Genomic DNA, 6,758 nt, shown 5'->3' on the forward strand with positions numbered 1-6,758 from the left:
CTTCTCTTAGTTCTGTGTTGTCTTTCTTAGGTGTCCAGGAATCCCATGCAAACTGAAGGCTGCTCTCATCTCCTCAAGTCTGTCCGGGACAACCCAGCATCTGCACTAGAACTGCTAGATTTCTCTGTAAGAGCTTTTTAAGCCATTTTCTGATCCTCCCAACAACCCTGTTACATCTCCATTTGAGAGGAAAGAAATGGGGATTACAGAAACAAAGTGCTCTACTCAGATACACCAGTGGCAAGTGAGAGTTCCAACCCAGGTCTCAATGCAGGTCATGACACTACTGCAACTCTGCTCCCACTCTGGGCTGGCATCTGTAGCCTGGTCTGACCTTGGGCCCTGACTGTGTTCTTCCTTGGCTGAAAGAGCAGAGGTGGAATTTGGGGGCACCATGCTTAATATGCATGGATGTTTCAATCTGCAGGTTCAGCACTGGGCAAGGGTACCCTTCTTCCCTCCCCCATCCCAGCCAGTACTGCCTGCAGGTGGACTGCACTGCTGGAAGATCCATTTGTGTGACAGCAAGGGAATTAGAACCCACTTTTAATGCCATTTTAATTTTTTTCATGTTTTCTTTCTTTTTTTTTTTCTAGTTGGATAGTTTGCCTTTATTTATTTATTTTTAAGTGGTACTAAGGACAGAACCCAGTGCCTCACACGTTTTAGGCAAGCACTCTGCCACTAAGCCACAACCGCAGCCCAATTTTGCTTTTTTAGTATGGGAAAGAAATGTCACTCTTTTCTATTCTATGTCAATTCATCATTAAGGAGAGACTCCAGAATCACTTTGTGTATGTGTGTGTGTGGGTGTGCATGCACATGTGGTGTAGGGGATGGAACTCAGGACCTCACACATGCTAGGCAAACACTCTACCACTAAGCTATGTATCCAGCCTGATAAAATATGAAGTTTTAAAGTCTGGTTACCAATCAGTGCTCATTCTAACCTAGATTATTTAATACACACTTGAGTCACAATCATACCAGAACTGTGAAAACAGTTCTAGTCTTCCTAGATTGTCCTTAGAACTCCAAAGCCAGAAATGAGCATGATTTAACCATGTTTCTTCAGTTCTGAAAATGATTTTTTATTTATTTTTTAGTTTTATATGGACACAATATCTTTATTTTATTTTTTTGTGGTGCTGAGGATCGAACCCAGTGCCTCAGGCTTGCCAGGCGAGCACGCTACCACTTGAGCCACATCCTGAGCCCCTGAAAATGCTTCTCAACACTGTATCCAATTATTCTAGAATAAGGGGGGTGGATAATATATACATTTGCCTGTTAAACTACATATTTATTCAATACAATATAGGTCATTAGCAGAGACCTCTAATATTACAGAAATAGCACTGGTTTTGCAATCAGTTCATGCCTGGGACCAAATCCTGGGTTCATAAATGTGGGAACTTGCACAAGGTTCTGAACCAAAGAATCATCACACAAGCCAGGCTCTAATGTTTTATTTTCTAGTCTTCAACTGTTACCATTAGTCTAATCTGACTAACCCATATTTTATCCTCAGCTCTGAGGGGTATGCTTATGACTCTTGTAGTTGAAATCAACTCCCTTCCAGAGCTTAGCCTTTTCTTTCTTTTCTTTTTTTTTAGAGAGAGAGAGAGAGAGAGAGAGAGAGAGAGAGAGAATTTTTTAATATTTATTTTTTAGTTTTATGTGGACATAACATCTTTATTTTATTTGTATGTGGTACTGAGGATGGAACCCAGCGCCCCACACATGCCAGGCCAGCACGCTACCACTTGTGCCACATCCCCTGCCCCTCAGCCTTTTCTTTATGTGAAATGGGGCTAATACCTGCCTTCCAGGGGCACTGTGTACAGGGAGTGGGAACTAGGTATAGTGGTGTGCATCTGTAGTCCCAGTTACTCAGGAGTCTGAGGCAGGAGGCTCTCTTGAGCCCAGGAGTTCAAGACCTGCCTTGGCAACACAGAAGGACTCCATCTGTGTTGAAGATAGTAAATTTAAAACATTTTAAAGTGAAAAAGATTGGATGAGATGATAGACCCTGTAGGTAGGACTTGCACAGAGAAAGTCTCAATTAGTATGCTAGTTCTCTTCTCCTCAGGCCTCTTCCCATGCTAAAGAGTGCCTAAAGATTAAGGTGGATCTCAAGCAGCATATAACCATGTAACTATCCCCCCACATGGAGAAATAGAGCATGCCATTAAAAGCCCTCCCCTCTTGAATCCCTTCCCTTTTCTATTTTAATACTTTGGGCAGTGTGAGATCGTCATCCATGGGAGAGAAACTGCCCAGAGGAACTTCTTGGAGACCTTGTGTACAAGTAATACAACCAAGTTCTCAGAAAGGAAGAATGCACTGTCTTATCATGAGTTTCTCCTTAGGATATGCAGGTGAACAGAGAGTTTGATGACCTCGCTAGCTCAGTGAAGGTGGAGATTCTTCCAGGGTTTTGCATAAAGACTAACACATTGGTGTGGACACAGGGTGAAAGATGTCCCTGTTCATCTTCCATATGTTCCTGTTTTGGTGACCTTGGAAGACAAAATATAAGAAGGTGTACATATCGCACTTCCAACTACTTGCAAAAATGCAACTTGTCATAGCCCTTTGGGAAGGCAATTTGTTATTATGCACTGAGAGTCATCAAATTGTCCGTTTTGATCCAAATTTTTGTGTAATTTTTTCTACAGAACTTAATCAGAGATACACAAAAAAATTGTTGCCTGAAGATGTTCACTGAAATGCTGTTTATGATAATGAAAAGTAGAAGTACCTTAAATGCCCACTAACTAAGATTTGGAACTCTGCAAATGTTAAAAACCCCATGCTCAAACAAAATTGAAGAATTCATGAAAGTACACAAATAGACATGATTAATCTAAATTTTTTTTCCTTTTGGAATTAACACCTGGGTTTTTTTTTTTTTTTTAATACTACTGAGCCTCATTCTCAGTCCTTTTTTAAAAATTTACCTTTTTTTAAATTTTTACACTGGGTCTTGCAACATTCTTAGGGCCTTTCTAACTTGATGCTTTCTGAGTTGTTGGGATTACAGGTGTGTGCCACCACACTCAGTTTACATAATTTACATAATAGTTTACATAATTAATCTAAAGTATGAAAATCAGGATTAATTTTGGTAATTTCTCAAATGGTTAATCATAGTATTGCCATGTTAACCAGTAATTTTACCCCCCAGGTATATACTCATAGAAACACAAACACATGGTTAGTGCCAAAACTTGTACATGAATGTTCTAGGTGGGTGCATGGCACAGGCTTGGAATCCCAGTGACTCAGCAGGTTGAGGCAGAAAGATCACAAGTTGGATGCCAGTCTCAGCAATTTTGCTAGAACCTCAGCAACTTAGCAAGACTTTCATCTACTTAGTGAGACCCTGGCTCAAAAAAAAAAAAATTAAGTACTGAGGATGTAGCTGTGTCATATATCATCCCTTGCTTCAATACCCAGTATTTTAAAAAAGAAAATTTATATCAGCATTACAAAAAGTGGAAATATTCACCAGCAGATAAATACAATGTGGCATATTCATCCATAATAATGGAATATTATTCTGTAATCAAAAGGAATAAAATTTGTAGTTAACAAAATGTTCCTCAGTTGATTTGGGTTATGAGTATATAATTCTGTGAATATATTAAAAGCAATTAAATTGTATCCAGTATTTTGAGAGAATTTTATGATATTTGAATTGTATCTCAGTATATCTATTTTTTAATAAAGGCAAAATATTAATACATATCATATGGTTGAAACTTGAAACCATTACCTTAAGTGAAAGAAGCCAATCACAAGACCATATATGATGTGATTCTATTTATATGTAATATCAAGGATAGGTAAATATATAGAGACAGTACATTATGGGGGAATTAAGGGTTGACAGATATAGGATATGGGTTTCTTTGCAGGATGATAAAAATGTTCTAAAACTGGGCTATTATTGTAGTTCAGTAGTAGAATACTTGCCTAGCATGTGTGAAGCACTGGGTTCAATTCTCAGCACCACATATAAATAAAATAAAGGTTCACTAACAACTAAAAAAATATTTTAAAAAATGTTCTGAAGCTGATTATGTTCCGGTTGCACACTTGACTGATAAACTAAAAGCCAAGCCCAGTGTGATGGTGTCTTTAGTCCCAGCTATTCAGAAGGCTGAGGCAGGAGGATGGCTTTACTTAAGGAGTTTGATACTAGCCTGGGCAACATAATGAGACCCCCTCTCAATAAACAAAGAAAAAATTATCAAATTCTATACTGCAAATGAGTAAATTATACAGTATGTGTATTAAATTCCAAGAGACTTGTTAAAATGACAAAAATAGCTCCACTGAAATATTAAGCTTATCTCTACAATGTGGGTTTATGGGTGATTTTTATTTTGTTTTCCTACTGTTTCCACACTTTATTCTGAATGTGATAATTTTATAATAAGAAAAATAATTATTACTTTAAAACACAACATAATGAGGACTACAATTAAGTTGTGTATGTTAGCTGCAGGGCAGGCTGAACAAATGTTAGCTGCAGGGTGGGCTGAACACTCACCATCACCCATCTGGTTCCTTATCTCTTGTTTGCCTTAAGGCTGAACACTCAACCCCCACCATCTGGTGCAAAGGAAATCCACATATGGCCCCTGCCTGGTCTGTCTGAAGGCAGAAGATGATACCCTTAGCAACTACTGTATGATCCAATCACTGTATACCAACAAGGCAGCTTGTAGATCCAGAGACCCCATTAGATTTTGGCTATAAGAACTCTTTCCTGCAGGAACTCTCTCTCTCTTTCTTCTCTAGCTTTCTCTCTCTTCTGCTTTGCTCTCACCCACCCCCTCAGTTTGCCCTCTCTCCCTTTTTCTCTCTCGATTTGCTCTCTCTGCTCTTTCCTTCTCTTTCTTCTCTTTCCTCTCCTTCTCTCTCTCTCTCTCTCTCTCTCTCTCTCTCTCTCTCTCCCTCCCTCCTCCCTCCCTCTCCCTCTCTCTCCGCTTTTTCCTCCAGTCAATCAGACACTGCTGCAATAAAGATCTCTTGGTTGCTCTGAGTGTCATGGTCACTTTCCTTTCAATGTACATGATGCAGTTGGACCCTTGAAGAAGGAGGGTGCTGTAAAATGAACTAAATATGTCCCCCCAAAATAATATGTTTAAAATCTAATCCCCTATGTGACTGTATTTGGTGACAGGGAAGGAGAGAATTAAGGATAAATGAGGTTAAATATATGAGGGCCTTATAGCCTAATTTAACCTTAATTAAATGATACAAAGAATTATTGTCAAGAGACCAGGTATTTTGCATGCTACTATCATGTGAGGACATGATGACAAGTGGCCGTGTGCTACCATATGAGTACATAGTGAGAGAGTGCCTTTATACAAGATAGAAAGAGAGGTCTCTCTTACTTCTACCCTCAAAAACTGTGGGAACTTAAATTGCTTTTTTTTCAGCCAGTCTGTGGTATTCTGTTATTGCAACCTGGGGCTGACTAGTAAAGAATTTGCTCTCCTTAGTAAAAGAGGAAGGGAATGCCATAACTTTTTGCTTTCCCTCACTCTCATCAGACCTCCCTGCATTTTCCTTGTACCAAGGGGCTGTTTCTAAGCATATACCTGATGGTACTCTTCAGAGACTCTTCTTACTTCAGGAAAGTCCCTAGTTCTTGATGTGATATGCCTTATTGTAACGAATGTGTTCGAAACATTTTTTAAACATAAAGAGTTAAAGGTTTGCTTCCTCTCAGGAGACACCAGGAGGCTCCATTCTGGCCATGAGCAGGAATTCCTCCTCCCATGCTTTTCCCAAAAGTGAAATGCACACTGGATCTTAAAGGAATCTGAAATGATTTTTAAGAATGGAAGAATTGGGGGGCTGCGGTTGTGGATTAGTGGTAGAGTGCTTGCCTAGAATGTGTGAGGCACTGGGTTCCATTCTCAGCACACATAAAAATAAATAAAAGTCCATTGACAATTATAATCTACTTAAAAAAAAAAGAAAGGAAGGAAGAATTGATGATTACTCCAAAGTTCTTCAAAATGGGCACTAGGTTGCAATCCAGATCTTCAGCGTCGAAGGTGTGCCCTCCCTCTCCCTAGTGCCTGGAAATCCACCTCTTCTCTCACTAAAGAAGAGTTCAGTTCCCCAAAATTGCCCAGTTCCCAAATGCTCAAAGAAAATGACTTTTCTGCACCTGAGAAAGCATGGAAGAGGGGATTGTATTGATTTTCTATAGATGGCAGGAAGGCCTCTTGGAGGTCATCATGTTCAGAAACTGGAATATATTGAAGAACAGGGAGGCAAGCACACCTGGGGCTCTAGGATGTCGGAGACAAAACGTAATCCCCATTTAGGATTCATAAGCGAAGGCCTTAACTTGCACGATAATGTCCTGCTCCCCAACAAACGGTGTTAAAGCTGCTCCAATTCAAGGTTCTGAGGACTCTTGAAGCCCCACGTGCACTGCAGCCACCGGGGACTCTACAACCTTCCCGCCAAAACCCTATCCAACCAGAATGCTCCATCACTCTGAGTCGAGTAAAATGACCAATCAAAATGAAATCTGGGGCCTCGGCCCGCCCTGTGGAGCTCTGAACCAATGACCAACTGAGCATTGGGAGTTAATACACTCCAGCGCGCACCACCGGGTCGTTTCACGCATTTCGATAGATAAGGTTGGCTGTGTACAAAAGAGGCGTCGCGGAGGGAGATCAACATAGTAGGATCCTACGACGGAGGGCGCAGCAGACTAG

The sequence above is a fragment of the Marmota marmota genome, unplaced genomic scaffold (assembly GCF_001458135.2).
Source record: "Marmota marmota marmota unplaced genomic scaffold, marMar, whole genome shotgun sequence".
Taxonomy (NCBI): domain Eukaryota; kingdom Metazoa; phylum Chordata; class Mammalia; order Rodentia; family Sciuridae; genus Marmota; species Marmota marmota.